The following is a 14130-nucleotide window of genomic DNA, read 5'->3' as shown; positions in this document are numbered from 1 at the left end:
AATTAGAGTTGAGCAAATAACACTCTCTGTTCTTTCCATAGTGTTGCAATCCCTTTGTAACCAAGGTCTCAACATGCTGAAGAGAATTTGGCTGGCCCCCTCAAGGCAAAAGGGAAGAACTACACACACTGTAGATTCTGATAAGGGCTATAGCTGATGAATGCACAGAATATGGGGAACATCCTTCAAAGTTCCCAGCTCACAGTAGCTAAAATTGTACCAACACTTTGCTTAATGTGGGAGTTAAAGAACTCTGGAACTGAGTTCAAATCTAAGTTCTGCCATTTGCAAGGTATGTGGCCAGGGGCAAATAGTTGACTTCTCACCTTCTTAATTTATAAAACCAGGATAGTAAATGAATCTGTTGAAAAGACTAAATGTATTTGAGAAGCATTTAGAACAGTAGTTAGCACACAGTGTTACATGTCTACTACCTAAACATTGCAATAACTTTGCCGTTCATGTGTTTCCATTTGCACATGTAAAGATGGTCTCAGAGTAGGCTCTCCTCCAGCACAATTAAATAAAACAAATATTCAGAATGATCTTTTAAAATCTGATGCTGGACTAATTGGCCACAAGGGACATCACAATTGCATTATTTCTGTAATATCTAAGCAGCAAGTAAAAATGTCAGAAGGATAGGAACATCACTTAAGTGGTAGAGTGCCTGCCTAGCAAGCTCAAGGCCCTGAGTTCAAACCCCAGTACCACCCAAAAAAATGTATTTAGAATGTTTTAAAATGCAAAAACAATGTACATTTTGTTTTGTCCATTTAACTACTTTAGAAGCTTAATAACTGAATAATTGAAATAGCTTCAACAATTTGGGATCGCTACAAATACGGCAAGTGTACACATCCTGGTTTATGGGAGAGAAGATCCCTAAACTTAAAAAAAAATTTAAGAAACTTAAATGGGAAAATATTCCAACTCTTATCCACATAAGAGAGGTGCTACATCCATACAGGGTAAGTGTTACAAAAGATAATAAAAGACTGAGTCGCTGAGTTTCATTTAGTTTCATTCATTTTTAATGTTTGCCCTGGAACTTCCTTCAAGGTTGAAAACAACCAAGCCCTAATCACTCTCTTTCAATCCCCCACTAATGCATTGTCTCACATGAACTGTAAATGTGTCCAGGGTCCATTACAGACCTGCATTTAGATGCCAACTGAAGTACTTACAAGAGCTGAGATTTCAAATGCTCACCTGCAAAGAAGGCACACATATCACAGGTATCCTTGTTATAGTCAGATATGCCATTCTGGAACACCATACTGACTTTTGCAAAGGAACTCATGAATTACTCTATGGTAGCAATTCTTGTCCCATAAAGGGATGTGGTCATTATGAAGGCTGGTGACCTTCCCTGGTCCTTCAGATTCTACTGTTTGTTCTCAAATAGACACTGATTTGCTGTGTATTCAGTTCAATTTTCCAAAAAAATCCTCTTACGAATTATTTTAATGGCTTATGGGAGCACTTGAGAAACAGACTGGCATTGTAAACTGTGCACTTGAAAATTTTTATACTATCTAAAGAGGTTCTATCAGGAATATTCTCCATGCTTTCATACTTTCTTCAATGTGGGAGAAGTTCCTCAAGAAAAAAAAATTCATAGGAACAACGGTAAGCCTCCATGATTTTGTGGTAGGTATGAGAAAAATCATGAAATAAAGGGGGAGATAAGAAACTAAGTACTTTTTTAGTTGGTATGCAACCTTTGTCCGAAAAGAAGATTAAAACTCTGTTCTCTATTATATAAATGTATATACTACCACACTCCCTTTGTGAGGTGTCATTCAAAAGTCTTGGGTTTTAAAAGCTGGTCGTGCAATGTGGCAAATAAGGAAGGCCAAATACTTCTAGTGCCAGATACATTTTTCCTTTCTTTCTTCTTTTTTAATCATTCTTTTCTTTTTTCTAACAAATGCTGGAAAAAAAAAATCGGCTATCTACACACAACCCCAGCACTGGCAGACGCCCCAAGAACCTTCTCTTATTTAGAATGGCCTAAAAGTCAGGAAACTAACAACAACAACAAAAAACCCTAAATGGGCTTTCCCCAAAGCCGCGTGGTTCCTCCCAGGCTACAACCACCCATCGTCCCCAGATTCCCAGTTGGAACCCGAGAGCAACGACACCTGGTAGAGCAGAGCCCAGTTGCCCTCCTGCCACCCGGCCGATACCTAGGCCACCCGGCCAGGAGGCGCTGCGGGCCAGTGTCCCGGGGCCACCCGCAGCCCGCGCCCAGGCCCCCGCCCCCAGCGCCGAACCCAGCCCAGCCGCTCAGAGGCAAGTTCTGCGCCGCCCGCAGCCCGCCGCCCGCCGCCGGGGTTACTCGCGGTCATTGCGCTGCACCACCTCGCATCCCCACCGGTGCCGGGCCTGAAACCGCCCCCAGGGACGGCGCTACAGAAGACAGGAAGATGGGGCGGGAGGTTGGAAGGAATGAGCACCCCAGCTCCGTTTTTCTGCAGGCTCTCCTTAAGTTTTCTGTCTTTAAAAGGAACAAAACTCGTGCCCCCACCCCCTCATACGCTGCGCCAGGAACAGCAGCTCGGGTGAGCTCTGGTGAGCGCAAGGAAACTGTAGGAAGGACCCCTAGGTCAAACAAAGCCCCGAGGCCTGAGGGGAGCAACAGCACAACGGACCCGTTTGGGACACTTGCTACTCGAGTTCTTTGGAAACAAGGACACGCCGCTCCAGTCCTGGGCGCACTGAGCCGATTCCCCAGATCACAGTCTAACAGAGACCAGGTTCTTTAGAATGGAAAGGGGACTCAGAGCTGGCATTTGTTCCGGTGGGTGCCGCCCCCCCAGAGCCACAGGGGGTGGGGATGGGGGTGGGGGTCAGCTGGCTCAGGCGCTTCCAAACAAAGGGAAGCGCTTGGCGACGGATCTGCCACTCTCTCCACCCCAGTAGCAGCGCCCCCAGCCCGGCCAGGAGCCCCGAACCTCGCTGAGTCCGGGATACTGCGCCTGAGTCTCCATGCTCAGGGATGCTCCCTGGCCGGGCGAGCCCGGAATGCAGAAGCACCGCGTCCCGGGGTCGCCACAGCTAGTCCTAGGACATCCTCTCTCGGATTACACCGCCCCCGCCTCATTTGTGTTGCAAAAGGTGGGAATGTGGAGACTGAGACCAAAGTTCCCAAAAGCAAAGCTTCTTCGGCCCCCAAACAATATGACGCCCAAGTCACTGGAGAACCTCTTACCTGTTTTCCACTTTGGTGTTTGCGTCTCTTTTCCCCACCCCTGCACAAACCCTTCCGGAGAAGGGAAGACAAAACAGGGTGCAAAGCACCCCGAGAAACTAGCTCTGGCTGCGTGGATCCTGCGGCACCCCCTGTCCTGCCCACCCGAGCTAGGGAAGAAGATGTGGGCTCAGCTCGGCCGGTCCCGGCCCGCTCACTCTCCCTCGGAATTACTGGTTTTTGCCGCGACTAGTTCCTTTTATAGATTCGGCTGTGCCGAGCTCCGGGGTTACTATCGGTCAAACTGCTTGCTCCCTCTCTCCCCGCCCCCTTCCCGGCCTCTGTTTATGTAGTTCAGTCACTCAGCAGAAAGCACGTGGAGCTGCGGCCCGCCCCTTAAACGGGCGACGCGGCGCTGCTGCAGGCCAGGTTGGGCAGAGGCGAGGGGTGCCAGGACCTGGCGGACCCCGCGGTCCACTCCCCGCGTGCGCTGCCCAGGCCTTGACCTGCCGGCTTCGGGCAAGCGGGAAACTCCGTGCTTGAACTGCGCCGGAGACGCTCCACTCCGCTTTCCCGGCAGCCGGCGGAGCTGGAGGAAATCGTTTCCTCTAAACCAATGTTTTCTGCATTTTTTTCCTCTTTGTTAGATTACTCAGCCTAGGGATTGGGGGAGGGAGAGCTGAAAGCTGACTCCCCGCCAACTCTTCCTTTCAAAGACCAAGATTTGGAGACAGTCGGAACAACTGCCTTCGTTGGGTTTCTGCCACAAACCTTGTCTTTGGTTTTCAACAGGAGACCTTACTGTCTTTGAGATTTCCAACCTGAAACCACTCAGGTCCCTCTGAAGCGCAACAAAGAGTGTCTTGCTTCATAGGAGAGATGCTGTTTAAAAAAAAGAGAGAGAGAGAGAGAGAGAAAAGAAAAGAAAAAAGGAACACAGAGCTTGTAGCCTTCTGGCTGCTATAGGTTTGCAAAGTACAACTAGAGAATAGCCATGTAAAATTATGTAGTCACTCCAGTTCTCCAACTTCTCCCTTGGCTTTGGCTTTGTCAGTCAAGTACAAGATTGCCCAAAACATCTGAGAGGCACAGGCAAGACCACATATGGAGGCCTACATTCCAAATATTTAAATACTAAACATTTAAATGTCCTAAATTAAGCCAACAGAGTGAAAAAAAATGGGCAAGAATGTGGTGGGATAGAACAGCTGCCCCAAACCCCTTCTCTCCCCAACCCAAGCTCCATCATATTCCAGAACTTGCACTTTCTATAGGAGAATACCCACCTGCACACACCCCTTCTACAGTCAACAGGTACCTCTGGGCCACAACTCAAGTCCAGGTACACACATCAGTGGTATGGCAACATAGGAGATATACCCAGAAAAGAGGCCCAAGCAAGTCCTGTAGGAATCGTAGGGTGCTGGGCACTCATAACTCTTAAGTGGCTTGACCCTTTGTTTTGAGAGCCAGAGCTAAACCTTCTAAAGTCCAGGCTGGGGACAAGGATCCTTCTCGCCTCAGTTAAAGGACAATCCCAACAAAAAGAGTGGGTCTGACATCAAACTGGACCAAACCATATGGTGTACAATTTAGGTAGTCGTTTTGCCTCGATTTCGTCATCTTTATGAAGAGAGAATATGCTATTCTCCTGCCTAATAAGGGGTTTCTAAAAATGAATTTTGTTGAAAACTATAAGCTCCTTGGAAAAAGGGCACAATAAACAGAGCGGCTCTTATTCACTCTCAGTGTCATTTTCAGGTGCCACCTATGGCCTATAAAAGTTTTTCCCATGCTAGATTTTTAAAATTTCAGGACCAGTAAAGAGTTCAAAATAATCTCTCTGACACTCTGCATACCAAGGAAAACTCCTGGGGAGGGAGAAGGGAAGTGCTACCATTCCTAGCATGATTTTAGGAAGCGATTAGGTCTCCCTTGCTCTCCTTCTTGTTCCACACTTCCCCCCACAGTATTTAAAATCCCACCACAAAATAAGATAATCTCTTAAATAACTCTAAGAGAGAATGAGTGACATTAAGTCCTGTACAAATTAGACAAGAATAGGTTGCTGGAGAAAGAAGAAAGTGAAACCCCAGACAGAACAACCAGCCATTGATTCTAACTATGTAAATCTAGGGCCTCAAAGTCAAACTTAATCCATTTAACTAAGACCACCTGTGGTATCAAGAATCTGCTCATCTACCACAATGAATACATGAACGCACCAATGTCTGGAATGTTTATGTGTTCAGTGTTGATCACTACTGTCAAAAGAGCCTGAATCCCCAAGAGGCCAAGTGTTTCAACCAGGTTACAACAGGGACATAAATGTGTTGACACCAAGTGCCATACTCTGCAAATGTGACTGTTTCCTGTCACTAAACTTCTGACTTTCAAAGATTGGAACTTGAAAGACAGAAGTTTCAAAATTTCTAGCCTTGGGTATGCTTCAGTGAGGTTTTTCTCCAAGTCTTGATTCCTGCAATACTTTAAGCCCCTAGCCTGGGGGACCCATCCCAAATAAGTGGGAAGCCCCTTCTTAGTTGCTGTTGCCCTGAAGGAACTGGTTCCATGAATGTGGCCTGGGAGACTTGAGGCTCTATTCTGACATGACCCTGGCATCTTGTAATTACAGAATCTACTTTCAGGCAGTTATGGCCTTAAAGACCTTGAATGGAGGTCATGGAGCTACAGAGAAGCTCAATTTTATCTTCCATTGAGGCTTTTAAATTAAGAGTACCTAAAAGGCATTGCTTGGAGGCTGCTTTAATACATACTTAGTAACTAGTCTGCATACACATACATATTCACGTTATTTAAAAAGGAGATGATTTTCACCAAATGGGTGTGTGGTTTTTTTGTTTGTTTGTTTGGTGTCCATACTCTTTGGTCCTTGGAAACTGAAAAAATCAAGTATTTCAGGAAGTCAATGAAGAATAAAAATGAAAGTATACCAGTATGACTTTTCAAGCTGAATTTGTTATGATTAAGAAGATCTACTAGTTGGAATCTTGAAGAATGAAAGATAAAAAATTTTTTAAAAAGCTAATGTTGCATGCCGGTGTCTAAGTGTCTAAGACCCAGTGCAAGGGTCTTTGCCTTCACAGGCCAGGGAACTGGCTCGTGAGGCAGCTGAATGATGAACCAAAGCCGGTATATAAAGTAGGATTTATTAGAGAGAAAGGAAAGGCTACAGCTAGAGAAGTGCAGCAGAGCCCAGAGCCCGGAAATCAGTAACTCAGGTGAAGGCTGGGGTTTTTATGGACGTTTTAACTCTGGGTTAGGTAGGTTTTTCTCATAGGCCATGGATTCGAGGACTTTCTCAGGTGAACTAGTTTGATTTGTACCTTTGTTGGGGGAGGGGAAACAATCTTGAGAGCACTTGCTCATCAGCCCTGTGGCAGCTCTATCAGACCCTGCATCTTTCTTTAGGATGCAGAAATATGGATTTACAACTCCCTCTCAGGATGCAGGAATGCAGGCCTCTAACTCCTCAGGATGCAGGAATGATATTGCTCTCCAGGGGGATGGGATACCCATTCATCTGCCAGAGCCAACAATCAGTAAATCATCTTTCAAATACGGAGGGAATAAAAGAAACTACAGTTCAAATTTCAATCAACTGAATTCCAATACACAATTAAACACGAAAACAAATCCTCAAGTAATCAATTATCAAGTAATAAAAAAGGAATCACTACTATATATGGAATAGGGTATATACCACAGACTTTCAATATAATTTGATTTAATTGGAACAATGTGTTCTCTTCTGTATTAACATGAATTCTATTGACATACATTCAAAACCATTGTTTCTGGACTTGAGAAAGATATCTGTTCTGTTTGTCATCAAAGCCAACAAGTTAGCCTGATTTGCAAACAGATACATTCTCCTGAATTTCCAGTCCATTCATGAGTTATAATTCTTTTTAAAAGTCACCCTTCCAACCTTTCTTCCTTCAAGCATTCCTTCCTTTAAGAGCCAAAGGAAAGATTGTCTTTCATCAACTTGCTCCACAGCTCTGAGTCTGTTCTGTCCAAATTCATTAGTGACAGAAAGAGGGGGTAGGGAGAGAGCAAGGAGAGGGGGGACATTTCTTTTTGCATTAGAAAATATTTTAATGGAGAAAAGTAAACTCAAAAAGACTGCTTAATTGGTAATGCTGATGACCTCTTTTAAGTCCCTAGGCTATTTGATCTCTGGTATTTGACACTATTGACCACACCTTCCTTCCAGAAACTAGTCCTTTTGTATTTCATGAATCTGGTTCTCTTCTGACTATTCTGCCTCTTTAACCACTCTTTTTTTAACTTCTGTTCATATACATCTCTTCTGATCCTGGTTTTCTCCTTTTTGCTTCTATTACTCCTCTAAGCAATATTACCCTTCCCCACAGCTTCCTTTCAGCCCTGTATGGCCAGCCTCACCCTGATGAGCTCCCTGACTTTGCTCCCTAGTACACCCTGACCAGCAGTGTTCTCAGCAAGTTCACACCAACTCTGAGGTCTGCTGGTGCAGACCTCCTCCCAGCTTCCTCAGGAACTGATCCCCTTACTCACACATACACATACTAGCTTGAAATCACAAAAGCTGTAAATACTTTTGTGAAGAAGGTGGAAATTATAAATCAGAGCTTACTTGCTTGCCTTTTCTGACTCTTCCTCTCCTTTGTTTTTGTTTTATTTTTAGAAAACTACTTGTTAACATTTATCAGCACAAAATTTAGCAGGTCATTCTGTAAGTAAAACTCCCCCCAAAAAACAAATTTCTTACCTTCCCTTTAAATCCTTCTTTGTCTGCCTTTGAAAAAAAAAAATTTTCATCTAATGACATCATCACTCAAACATTGACTATGGGAATGTTACGTGCCGGTGTCGAGGGTCCAGGCCAGAGAACTGGCTCGTGAGGCAGTGAATGATGAGCCAAAGCCGGTATATAAAGTAAGATTTATTAGACAGAAAGGAAAGGCTACAGCTAGAGAAGAGTAGTGGAGCCCAGATTTTATGGATGTTCTAACTCTGGGTTAGGTGGATTTTTCTCATTGGCTGTGGATTCTCGGGCTTTCTCAGGTGAACTGGTTTGGTTAGCACCTTTACTGGGGGAGGGGAAACAATCTTAAGAGCATTTTGCTCATCAGCCCTGTGGCAGATCTGTATCTCTGCTTTAGGACGCAGGAATGCAGGCCTCCATCCTCTCAGGATGCAGGAATGATACTGCCCTCCGTGGGGGATGGGATGCTCGCTCTTCGGCCTTAGGTCTCCAGACCCAACAGGAAGTCGATTGTTGCTTAACACTCTCTCTGTCACCGTCTTTTTCTTCTCATTTGGAAAGCATCAAGGTCAGGTCAACTGTACCTCCCCAAAATTTTTTAAATTCATCCCTTCCTCTCCGTGGAACAACCTAAGAGCAAGCCAGATCTCTGGGCTTCTGTATTGCAGTACCCTCTGCACTGCTGTTACTGGTTCTGGTTCTTCTCCTATTTATCTTCCCTACTGCAATGGAGTGGTTTTTACTTGGGGAGAGGGAGAGTGAGAAACTAAGCAAATCTACACAAAAACAATCTAATTTACCCCTCTCACCCCCCAAAAAAACTTCTTATGTCTGTCCTTTGCTTACAAAGGACAAAGTTCCGTAAGCATTTTGAAAACAGGACAATTAGAGACTTTTGAAGCAAAATTGGGTCATGTTACTCTCTGTACCCCTGCTTCTACCTGTCTTCTTCCTTTCCCATCTCATCCCTACCCTCCCCCATCCCACAAACTTACTATCTACTTTTCATAGACTTGGAAACCCTTTCACTCTTCTCCATCTCAGCCTTCATGTTGTGCTATTACCCTAAGAAGCAGGAAGCATCAGGGAGAGGAAAATCAATTAACCACTTTCCCTCATTAAATTTTGGAAAGTTGTGGTATAAAGTAGATAAAGAAACTGGGAGATTTTTAAATTATCCAAATTAGACAAATATTACCCCTGTAGGCCCCAAAGTGACCATGCGGAGAGGAGTGATCTGGCCAAGAGATTCTTTATTGCCAGGTGGGGGAGAGAGAGTGAGTGAGAGAGAGAGAGAGAGAGAGAGAGAGAGAGAGAGGCTTAAATACCCCTCAGTGAAACTCAGCATGATCTGATTGGTTAGGATCTTATGGTTCATGCTGATTGGAGGTTGGGGCAGAAGGGGAATTCAAGCTAGACTTGAGGTAGGACCGTGACCCTGAGAAACAGAAGCTTAAGGGTGCAGTAAGAACCGAAACCTATTGGCGCCATTATTGTCAACAACCCATATCTCAGATTTATTAGCAAGCAGAACAATAGATTCACCAAAGGTAGTCAGTAGCAGAAAATATTTGGAGGAAGGGGATTAAAGGAAATCCAGAATTTATTGTGATAGAAGTGATTTATCTGAATTTCTTTCCATATTCAGAGTACTTTTCTGACATGTTCCTTTGCTGTGATTTCTGGGGTGGTTTTATGTATTAACTAGGCATTTTTCTTTCCTCTGACATATTAATAAGAGAGTAAGTCATTTAAAAAAAAACAAGAATTCTGTTCCAGATTCCCTTTTCTTTAGGCCCCTAGCAACACAAGCCTCTTTCTTCCTCATCATTGGGGCAGATCCCTCCAAGAGTACATAATTTTCTCTTGTCATCCTCAGTGGTCCTATTTGTTGTGGCCCTTCCTTGTGAACTTTTCACAGTGTTGGCTCTGATAACCTAAGGCAGATGAGTGAGCATCCCATCCCCCACGAAGGGCAGTATCATTCCTGCATCCTGAGGAGATGGAGGCCTGCATTCCTGCGTCCTAAAGGATACAGATCTGTCACAGGGCTGATGAGCAAAATGCTCGATTGTTCCCTTTCCCCCAATAAAGGTGCTAACCAAACCAGTTCACCTGAGAAAGCCCTCGAATCCATGACCAATGAGAAACCCCCCTAACCCAGAGTTAAAACGTGCATAAAAACCCCAGCCTTCACCTGAGCAGTGAGCCACCGGCTTCCTCCGGGCTCCGCTACTCTTCTCTAGCTGTAGCCTTTCCTTTCTCTCTAATAAATCTTACTTTGTTTACTGGCTTTGGCTCATCATTCAGCTGCCTCAGGAGCCAGTTCTCTGGCCTGTGAAGGCAAGGACCCTCGACACCAGCACATAACAACAGCTTCTCAAAAATTGTTTGCACAGAACAAATATTCATTCTCCTCAAAGCCCCAATGTCCAGATGTGTAGTGAGCAGACCACAGGTCACAAAACAAGTCTTTTTGTTGTTTTGGTGGAACTGGTTTGAACTCAGGACTTCCAGCTTGCAAAGCAGGTGCTCTACTGCTTGAGCTACATCTCCAGTCCAATTTTGCTCTGATTATTTTGGAAATGGACTCTTGCAAACTATTTTCCTGGGCTGGCCTTGAACAGTGATCCTCTTAATCTCAGCCTCCCAAGTAGGAAGACATAAGCCACCAGTATTACAGACATAAGCCACCAGTAAATGACATAAAGCAAATCTTAACAGATAAAAAAATCAAAATAACATTTTGTATCTTATCAAATCATAATGGAATAAAACTAGAAATCAATAGGAAAAGAAACTATCAAAACTATACAAAAACACATGGAGATTGAACAGTACACTTTTAAATGATCAGAGGATAACTGAAGAAATCAGTGGGATCCACTGACAAATAACACGTTTTCTCTCATATGTGATATCTAGATTTTTTTTAAATGACATGAAAGTAAAAGGAAACTATTTGAGTAGAGGAAGGGTGCCAGTGAGTGGCGAGTGAGGACAAGAATAAGTAATGGAGACATAAATATTATCAAAGTACATTACAAACATGTATGAAAATGTCATAATTAAACTGATTATTTTGTCCAGGTAATATATACTAATAAAAAAGAAAAACACAACTATACCATTTTGGGGTTTTTTTGTTTTGCTTTTTTGGAGGTACTAGGGTTTGAACTCAGGGCCTCTCTCTTGCTAAGCAGGTACTCTACCACTTGAGCTATTCTACCAGCCTTTTTTGTGTTGGGTATTTTTGAGATAGGGTCTCACTTTTTGTCCAGGCTGGCCTTGAACTGAATCCTCCTGATATCTGCCTCCTGAGTAGCTAGGCATGAGCCCTCAGTGCCCAACAAAGTTATAGTTTTATGTATATATGATTTACATTTAAAGTGGTTATTAATATAGTCTCTTCACTGAATGTATGTGCACAGAAAAGATTAAGAAGCTTCCTATCTAGATGTTAATAGCAATTTTCTGTGGGTGGTGGAATTTTGAGTAATAGTTTTCATACATATCTAAATTTTTCAAAAGTTCTAAGAGAAACACATGCTATTTTAAACTAAGAAAAATACTATAAAAAACAGAATTGTAGATAAGTAGTAAGAAGAGAAAGTTTACAACTGCAGAAAGGCAAACCATAAATTACCACATGGAAATAGCATATCCTAACATTTTAAAATCTCATGTAGATAGTAACAAAAAGCAGAAGCAAATTGGGGGAGATAAAAATTGTTAAGACAGAACTCTTTGGTGGGTGGATTAATGAATTGTAAAAGAAAATAGCAAGACTTTAAACCAACCATAGTGGTTCATTAGTAAGTGGAAAGTCCTGTGTGCTTAAACCTTCTTACTTATCTTGTCTTCTCCTTAATCCCTTGTCTCTGTAAAAGATATCTGTGTGTCTGTGGACATACCACTCCTCATTTCTGTGCCTCAGTTTATTCATCTGTGAAATGAAGGCAATACTAAAAGCTACCTTATAGGTTGTTAAGGGTATCAGATGAGTTAGTATGTGTGAAGTGCTTGACACTATGTTTGGGATATAGTAAGTGCACAATAAATGGCATGTTATTATCATTGACTTTACTATCTCAAACAACAATATAATTGTTTCTCAACATCCAATAATAACTTGTTTCTAAAACTTCAATCCGAGCAAGGCCTAGGTGGCTCAAATCTGTAATCCTAGTTACTTGGGAGGATCATGGTACAAGGCTAGCCTGGACAAGAATAACCAGAGAAAAATGAACTGGCTGTGTGGCTCAAGTGGTAGAGCGCTTGCTTTGTAAGCATGAAGTCCTGAGTTCAAACTTCAGTCCCATACACGTACACACACACACTCCCCAACACACACACACAGAGGCACAAAAAATGCCCTTCAATCTGTGAATTTAAAAATCGTTTCCAAATAAATTAGCAAGTATGAACTAGTCATCAACCTAGAGATCAGTTATGGTCATATCTCTCAAGTTTTTTATTTCATCACTCAAATACTCACCTATTAACAGGAAGTCCAATGGGTTTTTTGTTGGTTTTTTTTTTTTGAGACCTCCCTTTCCTCACCCCTACCCCAGAATTGCCTAAAATTTAGGAGTTCTAGAGAACTAGAGAGGTCCATCTGTTCACCATTAGGCTCCATATTTTTAGTAACCAATTGTGTTGTCACTGTCACACAACAGCATGGCTACAGTCTGGTCCTACAAAGCCCCACATAACTTTGTCCATGGTTGGATTTAAGTACACAAGGATCATGACCTCAGAACAGCTTCATCATTTCCTGTTCTCAGTCTCCCAAATTTGGAGCACTTTAGTTCCCATCAGAAGTTGCACACTAAGGACCTTCTGGCCACATTCAGCTCTTTGACACATGGTTTGAACTGAAGAATGTGAGTTTTTTTGTTTTGTTGTGTTGTGTTCATTTGGATTTTTTGGAGACAGAGTCTCAATATGTAGCCCAGGCTAGCCTTAAACTTGCAGTTCTCCTGCCCCAGCCTCCCAAATACTGGGGCTGCTAGGTGCACCACATCACCCAGTGAACGTGGCTATTTTATGCAAAAGAGTTGACAAGACTAGAAATGTCACATAAAATTACAAGGATTATTCTCACATAGTAACAAATGACTGGTGCTAACAAGTTGACCCTCCAATCAAACATGCACTTTCCACTGTCCTCTCTAGTTCCTGTTTTTCTTAAATACTCTGCCTTGCTCATGTGTCTGACCTCTGTGGGCTTCTGAGTTGGTAGGCCCTGGGCCTAGAAGTTCCTGGGGGGCTGGAGGCGCTGATGGAAGATGGGGTACAATAGCACATCCTACACTGAGAACATGTCTCTGATCATGTGAGTGTCCTTGACAGAGAATTAACATAAATCTTGATGTTGAACCTAGTTGAGAATCTTTTTTACGATATAACCAAATTTTCATTTCTGCATTGGTAATAAGACTCTCATCTTTCCTTAAAGATTGTACAGACCCTTGAGTTGCTATTATTGCTAGTTTGAACTTGATTTTTGTAGGTACACATTTATGATTGGACCTGAATGCAACTTGAGTCACAAAGCAATAAAAGTCATTACTACCTCTAACAAGAGCAACAGCACTTCCTCAGAAATCTCATCCTGCACCAATATCAACAGCCTCATAAAATTAGTAGGGAAAAGTCAAAGAGGTCAAAAACAACCCTCTCTTCTGAAAACTAAAAATGAGACCAAACCCATAAGAGCCCTAAGTTTGATCCAAGCTACTTTGTTTATTGAACTGAACCCTGGAAATAAACACAAGAAGCAAGATGAAAAACAGCACTCCACTAGGGGAGCACAATAAGACAAAGCTGGAGAGGCAATATATTAGGAAAACATATGGGCAGCTGGGGAGACAAAAGCATTCCTAAATGAATCTTCAGTGTGTGGGCAAGAGAGAGTTTTCAATGACCTAAGATTCAATGAGATAATGGCAATTATCTCTTCTGCAAGCAATTTGTCACCCTATATTTCTGAGAAATGACCAGTGTGTCATATAAAATATAATATAATATAAGCTAAATTTATGGTTTTGCGTTCTTCATTTTCTTAAACGCATGCAAAGGCAAACAGATGTGAGACTGAGATTTCAAGGAAACTGTAGAGTCAGAGTAATTTGATTCTAAAAACAGATAACTTGAC

General features: G+C 42.8%; 1 protein-coding gene across 2 annotated transcripts in view; it reads right to left on the bottom strand.

Moving 5' to 3' along the window:
* Abca1 (ATP binding cassette subfamily A member 1) overlaps window positions 1-3484 on the bottom strand; it is a 127116-nt gene extending 123632 nt beyond the window's left edge. Inside the window, exon 1 of one of the 2 annotated variants that reach the window (XM_074051340.1) lies at window positions 3218-3484. The gene's annotated coding sequence lies outside the window, so the exon portion shown is untranslated. The remainder of the gene's footprint in view (window positions 1-3217) is intronic. The other variant, XM_020172047.2, reaches the window with a different exon arrangement.
* Between the last annotated feature and the right edge of the window lie 10646 nt (window positions 3485-14130).

The sequence above is a fragment of the Castor canadensis genome, chromosome 13, assembly GCF_047511655.1.
Source record: "Castor canadensis chromosome 13, mCasCan1.hap1v2, whole genome shotgun sequence".
NCBI lineage: Eukaryota > Metazoa > Chordata > Mammalia > Rodentia > Castoridae > Castor > Castor canadensis.
Note: the sequence above shows the minus strand (reverse complement) of the source record. Positions and strands in the feature narration are given on the sequence as shown.